We start from the raw sequence: 26,430 nt of genomic DNA, 5'->3' as shown, positions 1-26,430 counted from the left end.
ATACACAGTCTCTGATCTTATAGAGCTTATAATCTAATATGGTATTGAGTAGGTAATTGGAGATAAGATATTCAGAATATGCTATTCAACCATATAACCTATACTTTTAACCTATTTGATGGCAGCATGAGGACTTCCAGAGAAAATAATCTTAAAATTAAGACCAATAGACTCTTTCTAGCTTCTCTAAAAGAAAGAATGGGCTATGTATGTCAGTCAGCTGTAGCTGTCAGCCCTGCAGTTAGGTGCACTACCCAAAGAGTGTCATTTGTAAGAGGAGGGACTTTGTGTTTCATGGTTTCCCTAACCTAGTGCAGTGAGAAGATGGAAACATGCTAAAGTTGAGATGGCAAGTCTATGGTGTGAATTTTTTTTTAATTAGACATAACATTAAGAGCAAGTTACAATATTTCATTATTCATGAGAATGATGAAAAAAATGTGATGGTATAAGGTAGGTCAGTAGGAACTTTGCTTCCCTGTTACACATACTGGTCAGTGGTTTCTGTTAAAGTAAACATTTATTAGTTGCCCAGTGTTTTATTCAAGTAGAAACAACTTGCAATAAAATTGCATATTCCAGAATTTGGGGCAGGTCGAGAGGTTCATAGAAATGTGTGTTATAGCAAGAGTGAGGGAAAGGACTAGCCAGGAGGAGAAGAGTGCGGCAGGTGTTTGAGGAATTTCATCTGCCAGCCTGTTTATTAAACTTTCCTAACAGCTCTTCACCAAATTCCATTATCATCACTCCGCTTTGGAAAAAAGGGTTTCTTTAGACCCATTCTCTAGATAATGCTCTTACAAATCTCGAAGTAGCCTTGGAGAATTGACAATATGTAATAAATTTGGAGGTGAAGAATTATCTCAGTGTTCAAAAATGAGCGGAAAGTCCCTTTCACAAAGAATAAGCCAGTGAGGTTATTATGCATGTGTGTAATCTGTGTCAGTCTCCATTACCAGGGCATTTAAAGGATGAATGGCAAAAATTAGAAGTCTTGGATTGCAGGTAACTAATTTCCAACTTGACCAAGTTTTAAAGCACAAGAAAATGTACAGGCTACTGTATCTGAGATGAAACCGGGGGAATTCACAGAATCAAAGCATGAACTGAAGAAACTGGAGCCCCAGGAGCTGAAGTGAAGTACATATTTCAAAGATTTTTATCTCCATCCATCTCTCATCATTGTTTGTCTCTTCTTAGCTTCATTCTGCACATAAACTCTCTCCTTATGCCAGAAAAGATGGCTACTGTCCTCCCTGGAGACCCATCATCTCAGTTAAATCATCCCCAGTGAAAAGATAAAACATTTTTCCTTCAATCACATAAATACCAGGAAGGACACAGATTCCCTACTTACCTGGGTCACATACCCACTTTGTTGTCCACATCACAGGTTCCAAGGATATAGACACGACCGGTAGTTCAGGTAGGTTTCAAAGGTTCTAAGGTTTCAAAAGCTCAAAAGCATTTAAAGCGGAAGCTTTTCAGGAAAAAAAAAAAAAAGCTACAAAGTGCAGTGCATTATATTAGGCAGTGTGAGGTACTTGCAAATACTGATTTTTTTTTTCTTTAAGATAAGCATGTCAGTGTTCTTTAAGGGTGGATGTGCAGTTCATCCTGTAGAGGGAACTCAAGTTATCCTCTAACTCCACTTTTGATATGTGTAAAGACACTAGATTAGATTTCTGACATGGTAGAGAATCCAAATGGAAATTATATCCAAGAGGGGCAACAGATAGGAGAAAACTAGCAATTAATGCCAAAAAATAAAATACAATATATATAATTGAAAAGGATTTTTTTTTTTTTTTTTGGCTCTGTTGGGTCTTCATTGCTGCTCTCGGGCTTTCTCTAGCTGCAGAGAGTGGGGGCTACTCTTTGTTGTGGGGGGTGGGCTTCTCATTGTGGTGGCTTCTCTTGTTGCGGAGCACAGGCTCTAGGCGCACAGGCTTCAGTTGTTGCGGCACACTGGCTCCAGAGCACAGGCTCAGTAGTTGTGGTGCATGGGCTTAGTTGCTCCATGGCATGTGGGATATTCCCGGACCAGGGATCAAACCTGTGTCCCCTGCATTGGCAGGTGGATTCTTAACTCCTCCACCACCACGGAAGCCCCAGAATTTTTAACAGATTATCAAAGAAATACTTCCTGCAAAACAAGCTCTAGGCTTGAAACGTTTGTGAAAGTTTCAAATTACTGAAGTAATTATCACCGTTATATAAATTATATGAGATTCTATTTATCTTTATTTCTACCTGTAATTGACTTTATGACAAAAATAAAACTACTAAAACACTCTTAGAATGATTTTATTTATATAGTATTAAAATTGTTAAATCAAATACCAGAAAATTTTTAAAAATCATATTGTCAAAATATTAACCCTATGTAATTAAGGGAGATAAATCCAGGAATATAACAAGATTTTAATATCAGCTCATTTATTAATCTACTAGAGCAAGCATTGGTTAATAATAGAGCATTGGTTAATAAATGAAATAATTTAACTGAATAATATGATATAACTTGTAAAGTTAATTGCCCTTCCTCACAAATAGTAATTTTTACCCTAGATTTCTTTATAAAAGGATAAGTAAGATTAATCTTAAACCAACAGCTAAAATGATTCTTAGGTAAATAAAATACACCCTGGTATTTCATTGGGTGCAAACAGGTTTCCTTTGATAAACTGATATTTTTTAAATCCTTTTTTCTTGGCAAGGGGATAAGGCATATCCACGCAATATTTAAAATCTAGGGTGTTTCAGGGGACTTAAAAACCCCAGAAATTGAATGCAGTATTTGAGGCACATCTTCACTAAAGTGGCATTATTTTTAAAATAGACAAGAGAAATAATCATTAGGCTATCAGACGTCCTTAATAGCTTTTTGGAAATTCCAACCATTTCAATGAAATGTGGAATTCATTTATGCACTGAATTATTTCCCTGTTGTGAAAAATATTCAGAACATTGATGACATATAAGTTAAGAATAATCTTGACAAAAACTGAGTAGTAGAATATATGCCGAAGGTGTTTCAGACCATACCAATGGATACAAAAGAACATATGAATAGATGGAGAAAACTTGAATCTGTCTGCAGGGAAATATCCAACATTACCAACATTTTATACATGCATGTATTAGTTTGTGGAAATTCTTCAACATCTCAACAATATCTTTGGAAATGTATAAAATATTATAAAATAGTCTTTTGAACAGAAATATTGAGGATATATGAACAAGAAGACTAAAGATTCTTTTCCTGTTAGCTCTAAGAACATGCTACAAAAGTGAAAATAATTTAAAAATTTGGACATGATATAGGAAACCAAACTGATCAATGGAACAAAACAAATAGGACTTCAGCCTGTTTGGAAGATAAAGAACATTTATTATTTTTAAAGAAGCAGGGGGAGAACTATCATAATCAATGGGAATATTGATAGATAATCTAACAGATGATACTAAAAAATTCTACAAGGTAGGGGAAACTTAGAGGTTGTTATATGATTCCTTGATGTTATGTATTAAAAAAGCTTTACCTGATGAAGTTTATATGTGGAAAAAAGATGACATCATAAAAACATATATACAGATAAGAAGACACATATTTGGGAACAATAATATTAATTGATAATAGTTATGATGAAATTCGTAAGACCCATATTTAGGTAGAAAGTTAAATGCTACAAAAAAGTCACATTTACCAGAAATCACAAAAATGTAAACATGCAAAAATAATGACAAAGAAATAATGCCCTAATTTGAAGCACTATAACATTTAATAAAAATTTTGCCAAGAGTAAAATAGGCAAAATATATTAATGGAAGAGTTTCTAAATGAGTTATAAAAATGGTCAATAAAGCTGTGAAATACATAATAAACTTCATACCAATACAGATGAAAACAACAATATGCCACTTACTACTTATTTAACTAGCACCTGATAAATAGCTGGAGATTTTATACAGAAATAGCCTCACTTACTTCATGCTGATAGAAGTGTGAATTGATTCCACCTCTCAAGAAATCTCTTTGGCAATGTAAATCAGAGGACTTAAATAGTCTAACGTTTGACCCAGTACATCTTCATCTAGTTGTATATCAGAGAAGTGATCATAGACATGGGCATATGATTTTAATAGCAGATATTGTGCTTAAAAATTGAAATAACATAAACTTCCAAGAGGGAATTTGGCAGATAAATATAATAAGCCTTATAGAGTATTTTAAAACAACTTTAAAAATCTCATTTTGAAGCATACAAGATGACAGGTTAAAGCAATAGTTATATAACATATGTAAAATATGAATATATAAAAATATGTGATTATTTATAACACACATATATCAGAATGTTATCAATGGCCATGTCTGGGCTTTTTGTGTTTGCTGTTGCTGCTTTGTTTTGTTTCTATTTATTTTTTTTATTGAAATATTGTTGATTTACAATGTGTTTCAGGTGTACAGCAAAGAAAAATACATATATATATAAATATTCTTTTTTAGATTCTTTTCCATTATAAGTTATCACAAGATATTGAGTATAGTTCCCTGTGCTATACAGTAGGTCCTTGTTGGTTATCTACTTTATATATAGTATTGTGTGTAGTTTAATCCCAAACTCCTAATTTATCCCTCTATTGTCCTTTCTCCTTTGGTAATCATAAGTTCATTTTCTGTGCCTGTGAGTCTACTTCTGTTTTGTAAATAAGTTCATTTGTATCAATTTTTCAGATTCGTGGGCTTTGTGATATAGATTTTTCTTCTTTAGATTTTTCTCTTTCTTTTTACTTTTCTTTCTGTTATCAATTTTTTACTTTACCCATTGATTTTTAATTTGAGGCCAATTACTTTCTGAGTGTCTAGCAGGAGTTTCACTTTCCCTAAGGATGCCTTAAAACCTAAATTGCAAAGAATTATTTGTTCAACATATACTCTCTCCTGACTCAACAGCACACTTTGCACTAGTGAAAAAAAAAAAAACCAACTTCATTTTTTTCCAGTCACCTCTCTCTTTCCTCTATCCATTTAAATGAGTTTTATCTTTGAGTATGAGTTTGAGTGATATATATAATTTATAACATAGATGGAAAATGGGAAAGAGAGGAAGAGACAAGAATAGAGAAGCAGGAAGAAACAGAACGAGGTAGAAAAAGATAAATTCTTTAAGTTGGATGTTCAAGGAATGTTAAATTACTCTTTAAGCAAGTGAGTGGCTTGGGCACTGGTGAGTAGAGAGATAATTTGAGTGTAGATAAGAAAGCATATGATGAAGTGTTGCTTTGGGATATTAATTGGATCTCCTTTAAAATTCTGTAAAAGATGCAAGTAATATTTAGAATCTATTATTGCTTTTATTTGGTGGACTCTATTTTTTTAAAAAACAATACCATGTTGTATAAATATCAGAATAAATGTGAAACTGTGATTTATTAGGGTTACAAAGGGGGAAATTCTATATAATTTAATTAGATTTCTCTTCCCCCAAAAATCCGTGTTATTGGTTGAGAGCAACATGCATGCATATCCATTGTATTTATGATTAGAAGGAAAACTCTTTACAGAATTATTTTCTAGAGCCGTTGTCTCAGTGGTGATCACCTCAACCATCTTTTATGTTTTAGGGTTTTATTAGAATTGTAATCGAGTCTCAGAGTTTTCTTTTCAACTGCATCGAAGATCTTCCATAGTAATTGAATCAGGGTCCCAGCACAAAAAGGACAATATATTCAAATGGAATAATTAAAGAGAGCTTACTGAAAAGGTTATCTGTAAAACTGTTATTAAGTTTATAGGAAATGCATAGGGTATGTTGAATTACCTTGGTTTAGATATGGTAGGAGGTATTGCCATTCTGAGGCCTGAGGTTTAAGGAGAAGTTACTGGAACCTGGAAACTGCTGTAATTATAGTTGAGATTCCCCAGACAAAGCATGTGGCTTTTAGAAAAGGATCATATAAGTACTTCCAAAACTAGATTCAGCATGGAGGGAGCCAAGAATATAAATGCCACAATCTCTATCCCTTTGTATTCTCCAATCTCCACCCAGTTTGTCCCAATTGATGTACCCAGTGGGACTCCAGGGGTCAAGGAGGCCTCGTTAATACAATCCATGTATGTCAGACCTGTGAGATGAAGAAGGATTATGAAGGGCAGAGAGCTGATCTTGAGGAACAAACAATGGATATCCAGAACTTTTGAAACTATTACCTATCAGATAATTGATTCTCTCTGTATATGAAGCTGTCGTCGCAGGATGCACCCAAAATACACAAAGTCTAAGAATAACCTGAATGTAAAGATAGTAATGGGGCCTTGTGTCCTATGTAATTGTTTCTCTTGTGGAATCTGAACCTTCTACATGCATCGCCCCTTGTTCTGAATAGGAGCATTTGAGCTCGGGGGAATTAAAAGACCGTCTTTTTTCATTTTTTTTATTTTAATATATTTTATTTTATGTTTACTGTCTTACACTGTGCTGGCTTTAAATTGAAAGATGTGGTTTTGGAGTAACCTAGAATTATATTGAAATTCCAGATGCACTGTGACCCAAGTTGTAATGACAATCTAACTAACTTATCTTCTATCAAAAAACAACAACAGCAACAACAACAAAAAACGGTCTCCTCTTTGTAAAGGGAGACTATTAATACTAACTCCAAGAATAATTTTTGAAGATTTTGTAAGGCAATTTATAAAGGGCACATTATCACCATACTTGCCACATAATACTAATAAAATGTTAGTTTGAGGCTCACCACATTCCTCTAGCCAACTTCTCCCTTTTTTCAAAGTAGTAGGCTCATTTGTCCAGTGGAGAAAGACAAAGAATGTTCTCTGGCTGTCACAGCACTAGAGATTTAATCAAAAAAGAATTTCATGCATGAAAATTTTTAGCTTAAATGGAGACTGTTTGGAGACTGGTGTATATAGGTGTATGTGTGTAAGTCTGTATGGTGAGGGGTGTGGATAGTATTGAGGAAAGAAAGTAAAGCCACAAGGATAGAAAGCTTTCTCCTTGCCTAATAACTTTGAATGAGTAGAACAAAGGAGATTGACTGTTAAGTGGATGAAGCTCTGACTTTTCACCACTAGGACTGTAATTCAAGTTCAAAGTGATACCTAATTGTCACAACTGGGACTCTGGTTGAAGCAATATTTAAGCCACCCGTGGAGAATGTTTGAATTGACTGCTATGGATAAAAAATTTATTTTCTTAGCTGAGGCCCTAAAATTTGAAATTTTGTAAAACAAAACAACAACAACAAAATCTCATGAATTTAGTCTCTGAATTCGGAGAATATTTCTGACAAAGGCCATCACCACCAACTGCTGCATGGTTGACTTTACATCTGCCTTGACAATTTTTCTGTCACTTAAATTAGAGAAATTTAGGGTACATACAAATATGTCTGCTTTTAACTCACTAGAAGCACTCTTAGGTGCCTGGAGGGACCTTCCAAAATGTCTGTTTTGTGTTACTACTCCAAGCATTACAAGTTTTCAAATGTCAAGTTGTGATCCACTATAAAAGCCATAAATGTTAATAACTGAGGAAAACAACAAAAAACAGAAAACAAAACTGTGGCATTCTTTCCCTCCCACACCCTCATCATATTGCAGAATTATCATAATGCAACATGATATCATCTGATGATAATTATCTGATAATGTTTCTATGTATATAAAAGAAATAGAGGTACATTCCATTTAATTGAAAGCATATCTCTGCATGCAGGGTCAGAGACATTAAATGATAGGCTCCTTATAAAGCACCTGGCGTATCACAGAGAAACAATAAATAATAAACTGCTCACCATATCCGTGCATCCTGCAGTGACACTTTAGCCTTTGCTATTCTTCATTTTCTCTAATACAAAATAAGGACAATAGTTTCTGTGCCACACTGATACTGAAGAATTTGATTGAAAAGATGTCAGATAACCTGGTAGAGTGTCTCGACTGTCGTGGGATTCAAAAAAATCCTCAACATGACATAAAGCTGAGTCTTTAAATAAAATATGAGTAAGTTAATGAGCTGTTGGTATAAATATATACAGACGTTGCTCCAAGTTACAAACACCAATCTGAGAATACTTGATTCTGAAAGTGTTGCCTGTCAACAATCATTTATTTAAAGAGCCATTAATTCCTATTAAAATTGATCTAAAACTGACAATGTTTCTATTCCTGGAAAAATAAGCCCAGCATCGTTGTGGTGATGTTGAGAGTATGCATTCATATTTACATTCTATAGATAACGAAAAAGTCTGTCACTGCATTAATAACATTAAAAAAAAAAATTCCTGGAGCAGTCAGGCTCTTAGTAGAAAATGCAACAGCAGCTACTTCCAATTGTTCAGAAAACAGCACTAATTGAAATGGTTCAGATCATCCATAAATTGTGTCAAGCAGCCTCTCCTACACATCTGTGCCTGGAAGGGGTAATGATTTTGTGTAAAATAACAATTTCAAGATTTAAAAAAATATTTAATATAAAATATTGGTTACAGAATCATATAAATCAGTGTTCTACACTAAAAACCTAGCAATGAAATCTTGTCTTCCAAGAAACTGTAGCAGGTTCTGATATTGCATTAGGTATTCCCCCAAAACAAGTTTGCATGCATAACAACACTGAGCATATATATTGCCTTATATTTTGTAAGAAAATTCTTTTTTTTTAACTGAAATATAGTTGATTTACAATATTGTAATAGTTTCAGGTATACAACAAAGTGATTCAGTTACATATTTTTTTCAGATTATTTTCCATTAGAGATTACTGTAAGATATTGAATATTGTTCCCTGTGCTATACAGTCAATTCTTGCTGTTTGTGTGTAGTGGCTTGTATCTGTTAATCCCATACTCCTAAGCCAGACAAAGACAAATTTTATATGATATCACTTGTATGTAGGATCTTAAAAAATAATTCAAATGAATCCGTGTACAAAACAGAAACAGACAGACATCGTAAACAAATTTATGGTTACCAAAGAGGAAAAGAAGGGGGAAAGGATAGATTAAGGAAGACTCAATGTGTGGTGATGACCTAGAGGGGTGGGCTGGGGAGGGCGGGAGCGAGGCTCATGGGAGGGGGTATGGGCATATATGTATAAATATACTCAGTCATTTTTTTGTATGGAAAAAAAAAAAATCCACCCCCCCCCAAAAAAAATAACAGAGATGAGAGCTGCCACTAAGACCCAGCACAGCCTAAATAAAATAAATACATACATAAAAACTTTTTTTTTTTTTTTTAAGAGAGAGAAAAGAGAGAGAAGTGTGGCCCTGGGCCTCAAAATCATCTGGAACAAAATACAGTCTAATCTAATATGATATAATGTGATATGGTATAGTGGTATTATATGCTACATGATGCAACATTTGTACCTCCTTGATATCTAAAATAGATCAGTATAATAAATCAGTGGTTTTCAACTGTATTTTTTTCATTTTAAGGTGAAAACATCTTTAATTATGAGATTGTGTATGAAATACCATGTCTGTACATCCTACCCACCCCACATCTGTGGGTACTTCACAGTGCAACTAGACCTTCACGGAGAAGCAGACTTAGAATCAGAACTAAACCACACTAAATTGTACTTAGGTAAACTAATCCAAATTAACACAAATAATTAGATTAGGGGATAAAAAGTATCTAAGTATAATTTTCTAAATAACATGCTAATAAAATATTGGCTTTATTGCTTTGATAATATTGCCACAGACTTATCAGAACTTTTTTGAATCCTTCTGAATTTCAGGAGGGATATCTGCTAGAGTTTTCACCTGTGAAAAGGTAAGAGACAATGTTATGAAGAAGAGTGTTTCCTTCACCATAGATGAGTCTCAGGCCTTCTATCTTTAAGGTCCAGAATCTCCGTGTTGCATTTATCTGTGATATAATATAGATCACTTTCAGGAGTGCTGATTTCGGTAGAAAGTCTCAAGAAAGCCTATGTGCAAAAGAAAAGGGCAGAGCAAATGACTGTAAGTATCAAGAAAAGTGACTTTTACATTTGCCCTAAGAGCAATATAATCAAGTTAGGCAGAAGCCAGATCTCAGAACATGGCGTAAAGAGATTTGTGACATGAGCTGAATGTGCAACAGTGTCAGAAGGCTTTAACATGATGCTTATATTCCAACAATGGAGATTTAACTCTTAGGTCAAGCAAACTTGTCCTTCAGTCTCTACCCAGACAGCGTTTGAATGAACAATACCCACCTGCTCCTCTACACCGGTTATTTGTTTCAAGGCTTACAAGAGTTCTCCTTGACTGGCATGTCCGATAATTGGGCATTGGAGACCTGTTTGGGAGTGTTCCCTTATGCAGGTATTTAGTAAATGCTTCATTTCTGGGATGTAAGCACTTAGGTCTTTGTGAGAGAGAAGGGAAGATGGTGAATCAGTGACCAGTCAGACTAAGTCTCTTTCTTCGAGGCAAAGCAATATGATGGAAAACCATGGACTTAGAAGTCAAACTTACCCTTAGTCCTCATGTATTAGCTCTGTGACCTTGAGGACTTTATCAAGTATCTCTGAGTCTCAATTCTCTCAAATGTATTTACCTCAGGGAATGATCATGGGTACAAAGTGCCTAGAACCAGGTAGGTATTCCATCTACATTTATGTTTCTTCTGTTCTTTCCCTCTTTTAATACTGGGAAAATAAACTCACATATGTATTTGGAGAGTTACATGATTCTCTTACAAAGAAGTCCATCGAAGAACAGAAATAGCATTCTCTCTCGAAAGTCTAAGTGATGTCATTCAAGTGATTATTTTCTCTTTTTTTTTTAAACCTTTGCAAATCAAAACACTAGTGGATTTTCAGGTCACCAATATTTTTGATACAGGTATCTTCCTTTTCATTACATGTCCTTCTGCTCCTCTGTGTAATTTTCTCTTTTCTCTTCATTGTTTAATCTTTCTTTCCCTGAGACAAACATGCAGATTTCTCTCTTCTCCAGTGACGTTTTAAAAGCTACTCCTTACGTTCTGTTTGTCAGAAAATTAAAGTTAAATATTAGCAGAGTGCCTCATTTATTCACTAAACTTAAAATCAGTGGCTTCATGGCTGAGCTCGTCTTTAATGACAATGATAACTTGCATTATTTACAAGTCACTGATGATGTGTGTTTTGTTTAGTCTATAACTAGTGTTTCTTATAGTTCACAGCTGACACAGTGAGGAGAGTGCAGAAATTTCCTTTGGCATTCGCTAATGAGAAGAAAAAGAGGAAGATTCAAGAGGTTTTCAGTCTCTGCTTGGAAATCAAATGTGTGACAACTAAGGTATTACAAGTAAAGTTAAATCAACATATGTTCTAGGTATTAATTATCTGTTAACTATTATCTATTAATTTTGCGGAGACTTAAGAGGGCTATGCGTTGTGAATACCCATAATCAACCAGGCATAATGGCAGGTATTTAATTTACCCAGGGAAAAGGAACTAACATTTGCTAAGTGTTTGCTAGATCCTAGAAAACCTATTTTTATGTATACATTTATTTAATCCACTAATCCCCAGAACGTAAAACCTTCTTTTTTGTAAGTGAAAAAAGAGTTCAGAAGATTTACAGACAAAGCAAGTAAGTGGAAGAGACAGGGATTATTAAATAGGTCTGCATAAGTCCCCAAATTTTATTCTTTCAAAAATACCAAGTTAGTGCAATCAGGAAAGTAAAAATCCTATTAACAACTAGGGGATCTTTGAAACTGCATTTCTTAGACTTACTATACAATTATTAAGATTTGTTTCAAATGTAGTTTCTGTATTGAAGGGAATATAATATTCAAATTATTGTAAAGTTTCTTCCAAGTAGTTCCAAATATCAAACACATTAAGAACCATTCCGATTATTTTTATTTTTAATGCAACATTTCTCAGGTAAACCACTTTTAAAAAATATTAAGCCTAAAGTAAATTTCAGAAGCACTCTCAGGAGTTCCCTGATTGCCTAGTGGTTCGGATTCCAGGCTTTCACTGCCATGGCTCCCTGAGTGGGGAACTGAGATCCCACAAGATGCACTACATGGCCAAAAAAAAAAAAAAAAAGAAGTCAGATCTCTTTGTACATGGAGACCAAACTATTAAAGTCATGTTGTAATCTTAATTTGTTGTGGGCCAAATTAAAAGCATCTTTCTCCTGGAATTGTTGTGTGATCTGTTCTCTGACTTTGATTTCATAATCGCTAATGCAAATCTTCTTACCTAATACCACTTTAGAAAGTGGTTGGAGGACTATTCATTGCTCATACAGGCTTTTCAAATCTCTCCTCTCTCACCTCATCTCATAGTTCTCTGCTGTTCTTATCGGGTGACTGTTAATATTATCTATGTTATACTTCAGATGTTTTTTAATGTCAAATTTATTTCTCCTGATAGGCTCTGATCATACGGGGGAAGGACCAAGTTTTCTTATTTCATTTACAAAACCCATTCACAGACTAATACCAAAAGAAATACATTATAGAGTTAAGAACTGTGGAATAGATTTTAGATCAAATTTATAGATTTCTGGTCAAATGCATTCATGTTACTTACTGTTTTTTTTTTTTTTTAATTCTTTATTGGAATATAATTGCTTTATACTCTTGTACTAGTTTTTGAGGTACACCAAAGTGAATCAGCTGTATTTATACATATATCCCCATATCCTCTCCCTTCCGCGACTCCCTCCCACCCTCCCTATCCTGGCCCTCTAAGAAGACATCACCCATCATCGAGGTGATCTCCCTTTGTTATACAGCAACTTCCCATTAGCTATCTATTTTACAGTTGGTAGTGTATATATGTCTATGCTACTCTCTCACTTGGTCCCAGCTTCCCCTTCGCCCTCCACCCCCACCCAACCCCGTGTCCTCCAGTCCATTCTCTGCATCTGCATCTTTATTCTTGCCCTGTCACTGGGTTCATCAGTACCATTTTTTTAGATTCCATATATATGCATTAGCGTACGATATTTGTTACTGAGCTACATGAACCTAGGCAAGTTGTTGAATTTTCCTGAGTTTTGGTGCTCAAGAACCTTACAGGTCGTTTCATGAAACTTTACAAAGCTGTCTCACAGCCATTATTTTCAAGAATAGCCAGGGTTTATTGAAAGCGTACTGGTTGTATACATCAAATAAGTTACTAACCTTGTTTATACTTAGTTCGCTCATCTGCATAATAGATACAACAGTAATTACTATCTTAAGACTGTAATGGATATTGAATAAGGTAATGTATAAATTTCTTAGCACAGTGTTTCTGTAAACATTCAACAATTTCAACAATTTTGCCATTTCCCTCAAAATGACCAATGGCATGGCCTCCTCTTCACCTCAAGTTCATGTCCTCAGTATCTGTGTGCTTTATCTATCCTGGAAGAAGTCTAGAAATCCAAGTCAAAGAAAAGAGGACAGATGTAGTCTGCTAGAACAAGAACCCATAGCTCAACTAGTGGAGGCCCGTGGGTCAGTGAGTTGAATAAAGGCCCTTATGTTGTTACATGGTAAGAAATATTCATGAGATCAACTTTTCAAGCACAAGAAAAAATAATAGAAGGAACATTAAGACTCCTTTGAAATGCTGCAAAAGGAGCCATGGTTAACATTTTAACAAATTAGAGTCATTAGCTAAACAAATCCTGACAGTTTCACAGTCACATAGACACCTAATAAAGGCATGATTTGTGAGTCACCCTTGAGAGGTCCTTCTGCATTTTCCTCCAACATTCCATCTTGTTCCTTTACTATGGATCCTGCAATGCCATCCTCTATGTTCTCTGCCAGCCACGTATGTTTAAAGTACTGCTAACGTTTCCTTTCATTAATGATCAGAAGACAGAGTCTCTTCTGCATCTCACTGTATTGATCCTCTCTAAAAAGAGGGACGTTTTTGAGGAAAATCAATCAATCCATTTCTTTAAGCTTTCAAAATGGAGACTGCCTTTCCTAGGTTTTGCCATTTTATCTCAAGTACTAAAAGGGGAGATGGTATGCGTTGCCCCACTATAAATAAGACTGAAAAATTATGAATTATGCCGTATATAATTTATAATAATAGAAAGACAACCTGATAGAAAGGTATTTTAATGAGTACCTATCAAATGCTAGGCATTTGGTATTTAATTTACATATAATTCTCTCATAATCCTCACAAAGATGCAGTGGAGTAGGAAATATTATTTTTCACCCAAGGAAACTAAGGTCAGAAGGTTAAAAATAAATGAAAATAAATATCCCTGGTGTAAGCAATACCTGTAGGAGAGAAGCTTGAAAGAAAAATGGAATGAGAAATGAATCCCATTTATTTACTTTCTAGCAGGAAAAAATATTATTATTACTAATAATTCATGTTATATTCAGAGTTCAAATTTATGTTGAGTCATATTTTCATTCTATTTTATTTTAATATGAACTGAAAAATAGAACTTCTGGGTATAATTTTCTTATTAAATTATTTTAATTCCCCCCTTCACCTCAGAAGCAAATCTCAAATTTTATAGACCTATTGGCTAAGAAAACGGTGTAATTTTTTTTGATAGAGAAATGCACTTTATATAGAACTGCACAAGAATAAATTACCTTTTGTATTAGCTAGGTGTGAACATGTGCATTGACTCATAAAGGAACAGCTGTTATTTTAGATATTTTTATCAGTGGCCAGTCATCTTAGTAGAAGAAACAATAAAGCTAATACCTTTGAAACCACAGCAGAAAATTATCATAATAAAGAGTTAGTGGAGAGAGATAAGAAGTGTGTGCAAAACTGATTTCACTGAATTTTCAGTATTCTCCCTTAGGAAGAAAATGAATATATTTAATTAATTTATATATATATATATATTTTGAATGAACTCACTGTGAAGCACAAATATTTCCCTAACCAAGAGATTTTATACCTGAGCTGTTTTTACAGCTTCCTAAACCTTTCTTCTCCTAGAGAATCCAACCAACTTCTCTAGTCTCAGCACTTTTCAAAAGGAAATCAGCCATCAGATTTTTCCCTTGACACTAGTGTGTGTGTAGTGATGCAGGGAGAAGAATAAGAGTGGCCAGCCCAGGAGATAATTCCTCTTTGTTCCATGCCTCACAGCCCTGCAAGGGGGTCGGGGTCCACTCTTCCTGAACGCTGTGTGGAATATGCTCTGTAGGTTACTTAAGGGGGAAAGAAGTTTGGGGACTAGGGGTAGGAGGATGAGTGTTGTTGGAGCCCAGCACAGGGCACCCCAGAATATGCTTAATGGCATGTTGATTATTTTGAATTAAAGTTACTTAAGAAACTGCAAGAGGTACACTTTGACCCTCCTTTCTGTCCCTCTGAAAAGCAGGAAATAAATCCATGTGAAAGGTGCTCTCTCTCCATCTGGAGATGGAAGGACAGCCTTATCACCAGCGACAGGAAATTCATTTGGACTGAGAAGCCTGCATAAACAAACCTTGTTACTTCTTTAATGTAATACCCCAAGCCTGAACTCTGTTTAGATTCTTCGCTAATTAATCACCCAAAGCCTAAGTTTCTTTGTCCTGCCAATTCCTCACAAAGTTGTTTCTTTGTTGTAAAAGTATAAAAGCTCCCTGTGTTGGCCAGGCCTTAGGTCTCGTTTCTATGAGAACTGTGTGTACACAAGTTAAAATTAGTTTCTTTTTCTCCTGTTAATTTGTCTTGGTCAATTTTATGACTAGTCCAGCCACAAGAACTCAAGAGTTGTAGAGGGGAAAATTTTTCCCTCCCTGACAGTGTTAGGGGTGTGTGTGTGGAGGGTGCTCCTGCTATTGTTCAATTTGAGATGATTTTACTGAACTTTTCTGAGGGGCCTAACTATATAAGAGTGAGTTTTCATGCACATTTTTATTGAAAATCTATCCCAAACCCAATCATATCCTTTAAAAATAAGGAATTGACAACATTGTTTTCCTGTGTAAAAAAAAAGAAAATTGAATAGACAATTTATTAGCGAAGAAGAAATACTGATTGAAAAGTACATATGGAAATATTATACCTGTCAGCAATCAAATAAATACAAATCCAGCTTCAGCGTTAGAGACAAATGAGCAAATGCAAAAAAACCCCAAAGCATTTCATATGAGAATGTTTACGGTAAATGGGAAGTTTTACCCTGATGGTGAGGCAAAAGTTGGGGTAATCGTATCAGAAAATGTCACAAAATTTTTCAAACTCTTAAATATTTTTACAAACAACCCTTAACACATAATCCTACTTCTGTAAATAAATCCTGAGAGGTCAACAAACCAAAAAACCCCAAAACAATAAAAAGTTAAAATATCCATATTGATGTATAGCTTTATTCCAAACAACGAACACCTGGAAATGACACAAAATTGAAAAACAGAGGAGTGGACAAATAAATTATGACATGCAGGACTTCCCTGGTGGCACAGTGGTTAGGACTCCGGGCTCCCAATGCAGGGGGCCTGCGTTTGATCCCTGGTCAGGGAACTAGATCCCACATGCATGCCACAACTCAGAGTTCACATGCTATAACTAAGGAGCCCGCCTAATACAATTAAGACCCGGTGCAACCAAATAAATAAATTTAAAAAAAAAGAAAAAAGGAAGACATTAGCACTGAGAAAAAAAATTATGGCATGCTTTATATGAAGAAATACTATGAAAGGATTAAATTCACCTTTGCAAAATATTGTAATATCATGGAAACATTTGTTTTATATTACACGAAAAGAGATATACTTTATATATACACTATTTAATATATCAAAATTACTTACAGTTTAAACTATAAAGCATGAGAAAAGTATACTGAAAATGTTAATTTTTATCAGTGACTATTTCTGTTATTTTGGGTACTCTTTTTTTTCCCTATTTTTCTATTTCCTATATCCCACATATTTTCTCATGAGCACATATCAATTTTTAAAATGAATAAAAATAAATCTCATTAAAATTATTTTTAAGATGAGCCTTAGTGTTTGGAAGGATTTTTGAGTGGGATTTATCATTGTATTAAAAACCTAAAATAAGCTAATCACCACCACCTCCCCAAAATGTTGAAAGATGTCATCTGAATAGCATGGATTACTCCGCCAGAAAACTAGATCACATTCCTGCTTCATTATTATTTTAGAAAACTCACCTTTCAACCATCTGCAATATGGGCTATCATTCATATCGAACTTAATTAGAAAATAGTTTGGAAGTTGGAGAAATTCCTAATTTAAATCAATTAAAGGGAAAGTTGTCAGGTTCGCTTTAGGTTTGCTTATCTCTACTCTCACAGCAGGACTGAAGAGATCTGTCTTCCCCAATCTCCTTGTATTCCTCCAGGATTTTGTCATAGTGTTCAGTGTGTAAATCTAGGAACTCATGGTGGTAATTAGCATCTGAGACTCTTGCTGTAGCTGGGAGAAGTCCGGGTGACAAACGAAGGCATCTCAGGATTCCACACTTAAAATTCTTTGATGGGTGCTTCTGTTCACAATGACACATCTCTAGTTGGCGGGGCCAGGCAACCCTATACTCTAGCCCTATTTCCATTCTGTGTTGAGAGCTCTTCTTCTTTCCCTCATCCATGCCCTAAATCCTATTGTGTCACAGTTAATCTAGTTATCAAATGGAAAAAGCATGTCAGATAGTGATTATTTAAGAAGCACATTCCTTTCCCTGAAATAGATCATCATAGGTTCTTTACCTCTCCATTGCTAAAATAAGATTCCTTGCCTTATCTGTCACCTGCCCATATCCCTGCTGGCTTAAAATGTGTGCTCACTCTCCACCCAACTTATAGAGAACTACTTTCTGTATAGTAATTTCATCTTTTCATGCATTCTAAAATTATCATTTTCTGCCAAGCACAGAGGATAAGATATATTCCCCAAGGTGATTTTAGATGACAGATGATAGATAGATCGATAGATAGATTTTTTTTCCCCAAAAATTAAGGGAAATGGTAATTTATACATCTGCCTTATCTCTTAGGCTGTGGTCCATGAGAATAGGCACCAAGTATTAATCATCTTTAGTATCTCAAGACATAGATGACTCTCAACTTAGAATCAGTGAATGAATGAATGAAAAAACCATAGCTGTCTTGTATTACTTTTGAGTGCAAAAGCAGTAGAAGATTTCAAAGTGATGGAATTTCTGAAATCTTTCAATAATTTGAGAAAATAATCCAGGATATTTGAAACTAGACATATCTTAAAGTTCCAGAATCTACTACGGTTTGTACATAGAGTAAGTCAAAAGAACATATAGACAAGAGACTAGAAAGTCTGGACTATATTACAGTCATGCATTTAGGATGTTTAATGGAAAATCCTAGAGTACAGGTTAGAAGACTTTTGTTCTCTAGAGTCAAAGTAGATGTAAAAGTTGAAACAATTACCCAAGTAATTAGGATGATTAGATTTTCTCTTCTCACATACTTGGAATGTGTAGCTTTGTCTCCTAGTAGATTGTAAACCCTTTAATCTCTTCTTTGAGTTTCCAGAATTGTCTCTCCTGGACTGTGCCTTAGAAAGTCCTCATTTGGTTAATTGTTGTAAACTAGCTACTGTAGAATGAACAGACTCCAGAGATCTCAGTTCCCTTGCTTTTTGGTGGTTTCTTCTGGCACCTCAATCTCAGTTTACCAAGGTTCTTTCTGAAGGGCTGATCCCATATGGAAGAGCCCAGGGCAGAAAAAGGGGGACTGCTGAAATGAGAGGTGTCTAGGGCATACCTTAACAGGTTTAAATTCTGCTATGCTTTAAAACTGAGTCAGATACTTTTTAAATGAAGATTTCTAGGCTCACATCTAGATATTCTGATTGAATGTTGTTGAACCCTAGTCCAGAAATACAGATTTTATTTATTTATTTGTTATTGGGGCATGATTGACATATAACATTATATTAGTTGCAGGTGTACAGTGTAATGATTTGATATTTGTATATATTGCAAAATGATCACCACAATAAGTCTAGTTAATATCCATGATGTATATAATGTGCTTTACAACATAAATTAAGAGGAAGGCATTTTATTGAGATTTTGCTACATTCATAGCCACAGAAAACTAAGAGGACTGAAGGGAGCAGCTGTCGTCCCCTTCTGCACAGGTCACTAAGGAACCCAAAGGGAGGGTAGTTGGGGGGGTGATGATGACGAGGGACAGAGGACCTCCTGGATGCTATTTGGCATAAGGAGTCCAATATGAGAGAGACAGGAAGAGAGGGAGAAAGAAAAGAGAAATAAAACGGGGGGGGGGGGGACTAACAACCCAGATTTCATGAGGGAGGGACAGGTGAGGGCCAAAGAGGTGACAGTGCTTGGGAGTCCCTGCGTCGGAGCCTGCACCACGTCCTTCACCAGCACAGTGCCCATCACCATCTTCTTGCTGTTGACCATCAGCTGGGCAGCATGAGTGGGTGGGACATTCCAGGGTCAGCAGGACTAGGCTCCTACTGGTCAGCGTCTTTCTTGCAAAACCTGTACCCACCCTATGCTCCACAAGAGACACAAGCCAGGTTGGCAGCGGCAGTCACTTTCTGCACCCCAAGGTGGTTACTCTGACAGGTGTCTGGAAGCGCCAGCTCCTCTGTGACCTTATTCATGCCTGTCAGCTTTCTCTGTTCCTGAACTCATTCTCACTCATGAACACAGGGCCATCAGCTCCCCAGTGGCCGGATGGAGACAGAACTGTCGTGTCTGGGTTTGCAGCTGGAAGCCCCGCTGCCTATTAATGCCCATTATAGCAGTGGCACATTCTCTGAGCGCTTGGAGCTCAATTTCAGGATGCTAATGCCAGCAGGAAGTTCAGGAGATGCTCCCATGCGGGCCCTTGATGGGGGTGTCGAGCTGTTGAAGAAGTAAATGTGCACAGCCACCACATGGGAGTCCCGGGAGAAAGGCTGGCTGTTGAAGGGGTAGCCCACAGACAGCCCCTCACCAACTAAGGTGCAGCAGCTCCTGCCTCTCAACACCTGTCACTGGACTCAGTAGTGAGGGCACCAGGGAGGAGTCTGTGAGTGTCAGGCCCTCTAGGTCAGTAGCCAGACTGCTGGACACAGCCATAGGGGGAGAGACAGGCTGGACACTGGGAGGGGTGAAGTCCTCTAGATCGAACAGGGAGATCTCCTTAGATGCAGGGTCACTTTTGCCACTGTTTTTTTGTTTGTTTGTTTCTTGATGTTCCTCTAAAAGGCAGATTCCATCTGTTCTTCCTCAGACTCTGCTGTCATCTCAGACTCTGATGAGCTGCTGTACTGCTGGAATTGCTGCCATCATCCGAGAAGGAGCCTTGGTACTTTCTTCCCCTTCTTCATCCTCCTCTTCTCACCTTCCTCCTCACGCTGATGGCTCCCGCTGCTCTTCCCCTTTTCCTCATCCTCATCCTGGTCTTCATTTTTGGACTCACTGCTGGACTCCTCAGAGCTGCTGTTACTGCTGCTCTCACTGTACGATTCACTCTCATACTGGGGCTCATTGCCTGCAGAATGTGTAAGCTCTGACTCCCCCTTCGAGGCTGAGTAGAAAGGTCTCTCCTTCTACTTCTCCTGATTTGATCATGTGGTCTATTCAGGTACCTCCAAGTTGTGCAGAGATGGATCTGGGGCTTCCTCTGGCCAGCCTGGTAGCTCCCAGTAGGCTGTGACCTTGGCATTGAGCAAGTGGGACAGTGAGCCCATCTGTAAGTGATTCTGGTCTTTGGAGAATGATTCCAAGACTGGGACTGGTTTGGTGCCAGGAAGAGCACCTTGGCATGGTAGCTGAGGGCCCGACACTGCTCCGAAGGGACCATAACTTGCTGGGTGAAGTGTGCTTGGTTTCTGATATCACAATTCTTGTTGTATCTGGCTAGACTCAGTACATACAGGGTCAGCAGTTTGGTCTGCTTAGAGTTGGTCAGGTAAAGCTTGGCCACCAGGTGGATGACCTGCAGCTAGACAATGTCCTCCTCTGCTGTGAAGGACTTGGCTGTTTTGCTTAGGACATCAGATGCAATCCTGGGGACATGCTCACAGTACTTACCAATGAGCCACAGGATGCTGGCTTGGGCCATGGGCACCTGGATGTTCTCTGTGAGCTTTGCCAAGTGTTTGAGGATCTCCTGTTGTGCTGGGTGCATCTGCAGCAGCTTCTTCTTGATGACCACTGACTCTGTGGCCATGAGCTCATCACAGTGGGGAGTAGCTGCACCAGGTCACTGAGGCAAATGTCACCTACTCGGCCTATGTTAGTTGCCTAGCATCCAGTGGCTTGGACCATGGCTGTCACAGAGTCCTTGTCTGTGCTGCAAATGTAGGTCTGGAACTCCTGTAGGAAAATTTGGACGTTAGTCTCATTTGCCAAGTTGGTCAGTGATTCCAGCTTCAGGAGCTTATCTGGGTGGGGTTGATGGACCTAATGTAGAAACTCTTCCAGTAGGGCTCAAACATATCTGAGCACAATGGGCATGGTGGCCAATTCTGGAGCACCATGTACTGCACCTCACTGTGGGGAGAGGATGAGTCTGAAGTACTTGGGCCCCTCAGCTGGGGCAAAGGGCATCAGGTAGAGGGAGAAGGGTGATGGACCAAAAAGGAGGGAGGAAAACGATAAGTGGGAGAAAGGCACCAGTAGGTAGAGGACATCAGTAGGAGGAGGACAGAACTGGAGTCAGTGCAGCGGTAGGTGAGCTAGGGTGGGGAGGTTGGAGAGGGTGTGATGCACTCAGCGTCCTGGAGAAGACTGTTTTTTTTTAAAAGCACAAAATATTTAACAACTTTCAGTGTAACAACTTACATTTAGGAAAAATAAGTCCTCCCTTAAAGGAAGCTTCTTGAATCAAAAGCCACTGGCGGTGGACACAGAGAGCAATGGGCCGGGCTGGACTGGAGGAAGCCAAGGGAGCCAGGAGGGGCCTCAGGTCCCAGGAATCACACTCAGAACCGACCGAGGGAAGTAAGAGGCTGCCCATCATAAAGCCCAGCCTTTCTCAAGGTGGTAAGAACAAATGCATCCTGTCCTACAAGTCTTTGAAACCTTTTGGATACCGAACGTTCTGTGGGTCTCTCCTAGATGATCACATGAACCAGAAAAATGGGAAGGACCTGTGCTAATTCCACATTTACATGATTCCCACATAGAATTAAAATACTCAGTAAATTAGGTTCCTCCAGCAGAACCTGCATAAATTATTTCCTAATGATTTTTATAAATATTTAAATCTTTTCTTCAGTATCTTTAGACTTAACAAGAATGTGAACAGTTTTCAGAACCACTGATGAAGGCTTAAATCTTTGAGTCCAATAAGAGGGGGTCTTTTTTTGAAGTTTAATATGGTCGATAGTCAACATATTAACTACTGAAGATCTTAAGAGTGGAAAAAATTGCCTGCGCATGTACGATGGGCAACACGTGGTGGACAGCATGTGAAGGACGGTACGTGGGAGGAGGGAGAAGGGGCGGAGCCTGGAGTTAAGAAGAACATGGCCGCCCGTCTCGCTGGAGCTCGCCTGAGGGAGAGCTTGAAGGCAGTGCCACGAGCCCTCCGTCCCCTCGACTGTGTTGAAGAGATGCCTGCCCTGCAGACTAGGCTTTAAGATGAACAAGTGAGCCTCATTCACGTAAGGTCTGGGCACTTCTGGAGCCGTCACCTGTGTGTGGAGCCCTGCAGCGGGTGAGTGGCCTTCGAGCCCTTTACGTGTTATTTCCTGGCGAGGGTCTCTAGGATGCGAGCCGCGAAGGTGTTCAAAACTAGATGTTTTGGGAACTTGTCTCTCAGGTGCAGGTCTTGAAAGCTGGGCTCCAAACCCTTCCCTCCCCAGGCAGGAGCTCGGAGTTCCGGTTCGCTGGCGGTGGGAATTCCCTCGCAGCCTGGGTCTCGCCGCTGTGGGAGGGGTTTGTGGTGCGATGGTGGCTCAGACGCTCCTGGTCTCGTCCACGGGGCCTTCCCTCCCTACACAGAGGTGGAGGAGTCACTCCGACTCCATTTTTAGGTCTGTTTTTGGTTTTGCAGAGAAAGTTGTTCTCTATGCGTATCTGCAGATTCAGTGTGTCTGTGGGAGGAACTGAGTCCTGGATCCTCCTCCGGTGCCACCCTGAAGCCAGGACAGTGCTGGAGGCTGGGAGTCTGAAGTCAGGGCGCCAGCGTGGTGGGGGGCGGGACCTACACGTTTCAATGAGCATCAGCTGTTCTTAATGTCTAGGTGGTCGGTGGACCACAGGCTGAGAAACTGCCCTGAGGAATACCTCTCCTTCCACCCCTCCTGCCCCGAGTAATCCGCTCCTGTCGTTATCCCCTCGAGAGGAATATCAAGGAGGCAGGGTGTGGTCTCGCGCAGGCAGTCTTGGAAAACCACAAAATGGGACCATCAACGTGATGTTTTAGTTCTAGCTCCAAAGGATTTTCTTTGAAGTTATTTCCCTGTCTCTTCACAACGGACACCTGCCCTCCCATCACCATAATAGTCCATGTCCCTTTAAAAACATTCAGGCGTTACCTAAAGAAGTAAAGCGGTGATGAGTTTTGCTGAATCCCTTTGGGTTTCAACGTATGCTTGGCTTGTGGGCTTTGGCATGTTTGAACCGTCCCACAGTGAGCTCTAGAAGGGTCCAGAGGCACAGGGCCTCTTCGCATCTTGGCGCTAATCTGATAGAAATCACAAGCGTCAAATGAGGAAACGTTTTAAAAATGTGTTCTAAATACAGCAACTGCATGTTTGTATCTATTTGTAAGTACGTAGGAAATTTTTTTGGAAAAACACACACCCAGGTTACCCCCAGGGAAGGGAACTAGGACTGGGGGGATAGTCAAAATGGCCTTTACTGTAATACTTTTCTGGTAGTGTTATTAGCTTTTCAGATTTACTTTTAAGCTGCTTTCATTTTGTTTCACAATTGTACATTTTCACATACATCTTGAATGTCTGTTTTTAAAGTTGGCGATAATGTTAATACATTTAAGAATATTTTACCTATCTTTAGGCCAATAATAACAGACGATTATAACAAGAAGTAATCCTATCACAGAATTTTTTTTTTTTTTGGATAGAAAGGGTGGAAGGATTACAATGAAAGATTCTCTACCCCTTCAGGTGTGTATTAGGCAGAATTCTCTCCACTTATGATAAAGTATCCATTTAAGCCTCTTTCAAGAATATATCTATAGAAATTTCCTGGCAGCATTTTTGGAAGAGGACTTTTTTTTTTTTCATGTGTCACCTGAAAGGAGGTAACTCTTGTCTGAAATACAGAATCTATGAATGACCCAGAGTTATGTACAAATGCATGGATAGATGAATGTCTGGGGTATATGAATATATTAGTAAATTGTTAGAAAATAAAACACCTTGACAGAGGTAATGTCACATACATACATACATACATGACATATCATGGTACCTGTGTGTTTCTTCACAGTGGGACACTCTTTGTTAGCTGGGATTTACCTACAAAATGGCAATTGACATTGGAAGAGTAGAATATAAACATTAAGATCACTGCTGTAGTATGGCAGAGAGAGAGAGAGATGAGATGCTGAGCATGGCATTCCGGGTAAAGCAGTAGGTCTAAACCTTGGCTGCACATTATAACTGCGTAGGCAGCTTTTGAAAAGACATAGTGGAGTCCCACTCTCATAGATTTTGATTTAATGGCCTGAGAAGGGGCTCAGGCAATATTAGTTTTAAAAGCTCCCCATTTGATTCTCATGTGCAAGCAGGGGTGAAAATCACTAGAGTGGAAAGGAAGAATGCATAGTGGTGGGTGGTAAAGTGTATTGGTAGAGCAGATGTGGGTAGCAATCAATTGATAAACATTCAGACTTGAAGAATATTTTGATCAGTTGTAAGATCAGACTGAAGTAATGCTAGTAAGGATTCTGAAGCATGAAAGAAAATAGTTGTAGGGCACACCAAGGGCAGCACAGTACTTTGGGACACATTGAAAAGAAGAAAGACCAGACTAGAATAGATACAATTTATTCATTCTAGGACCTGGACAGGGTTATTTCTGAGAATTTTCTATTTAAGTTTAATCAGTAACTACTCAAATTTAGATGTCTTACCTAACTCCTCACCCCATGCTGAACACATACATACATGTATACATTAATTTCCACGTTCAGGTATTTAGTCCATACAGTCTAACCAGTGCTCCGTGACATGCTACTTTGATAATCACACTTATAAATAGTTGATCTGGATGATTTCATTTTCATTATTGAAAGCACAGTCTTAGAACTATATCATGCCAATGTTATCCTTCTACAATTCTGTGTTTAAATAAAGTATGTTTCTCATCTGTTCTGCCCTGGGGGTCCATCTGTCTTCTCCCTTCCCCCCTTCCATTGTTCTGTTGGCTGGAAAGGCTAGATTTGGGGCTTCACTCTCTGGATATATCAAATTGTAATGTAGGCATATCATCATCATAGTAGCCTTCTTGTTAATTCAGGTCTCTAAACACATGAGGGTTTTAGAAATGTATGCTACTATTAACAAAATAAAGAATTTACTAGGCCCCAGAAACTAGCAAACTATTCACAACTTGGAAATTTTCCGTGTTAGTATTTTAAAAAAAGGACAAGTACCTTTTTAAATTTTGATTTTCTAATCTCTTTTATACATCTTCATTTATTCTATGGAGGGTGACATTTAAACACTCTTCCTTTTATTTGTTTGATCCTTTATTTTTAACTTTACTCCTTTTTGAAATCATCCTGGAGACCAGCATGAGGTTTTTGGATTATTTTTTGGTGGTTGTTATTTTAATTGTAATGTTAATATTTTGATAACATATTTTCTAGATAACCAAATCAAATAATACTTTTGGCTTAGAAGGCTTATATTTTCAGGGGCAAGGTGAGGTTTATCAGAAGGTCAAAGATGTTTTCCTCTGGAACAATTCAATATACTTTTTCTAGGATTTTATTGACTATTGTGACTAAGTTAACTGTCTTGTTCATTCAGTCTGTTAAAAAAACACCTTAAAACACTGAGAATGTAGATATACATTTTTGTTGTTGCTGTTGAGGGAGGAGATATTGAATGATTTTACAGTCAAAAATCGAACTAAAGGAATATAAATATCCTTTTCCCCTTTATCTATCATACAGTTACAGAGTTTTTTGACAGCTGTCTATAATGAATTTTAAACTTGAAAATGCTCAGTTTCTTGGTTCAGACAATATGTCTTTATCCTATGTAATTTCATCTGAAAATATATCTGGGGAGAAAACCAGGTAATTTCTTTTCCTATGGGAATGAAGATTACTGCAAATCCTTTCTAAGAATCTCATCGAGTTTTTTATTATCTGAAGATAATTTTCAAAGTTATGTCTAATAACTGTCTGTAAATAAGTCCCAGAAACTGTATTTATTAAAACCTCTATCAAAAGTCATTCTTAATTATTTTAACAATACTATTATTTATTATTAGTCTCCATACCTAGAGTACACTTAGGCAATTTTTACGGTTTTA

The 26,430-nt window shown here is 37.7% G+C and overlaps 1 pseudogene; it reads right to left on the bottom strand.

The window, feature by feature from the left end:
• Positions 1 to 7,279: 7,279 nt before the first annotated feature.
• LOC130838041 (AP-3 complex subunit beta-2-like) lies at positions 7,280 to 23,590 on the bottom strand (annotated as a pseudogene).
• Positions 23,591 to 26,430: the final 2,840 nt, after the last annotated feature.

Source organism: Hippopotamus amphibius, chromosome 16, assembly GCF_030028045.1.
Source record: "Hippopotamus amphibius kiboko isolate mHipAmp2 chromosome 16, mHipAmp2.hap2, whole genome shotgun sequence".
In the NCBI taxonomy this organism is placed as follows: domain Eukaryota; kingdom Metazoa; phylum Chordata; class Mammalia; order Artiodactyla; family Hippopotamidae; genus Hippopotamus; species Hippopotamus amphibius.
This window is presented reverse-complemented; position numbering and strand designations above follow the sequence as displayed.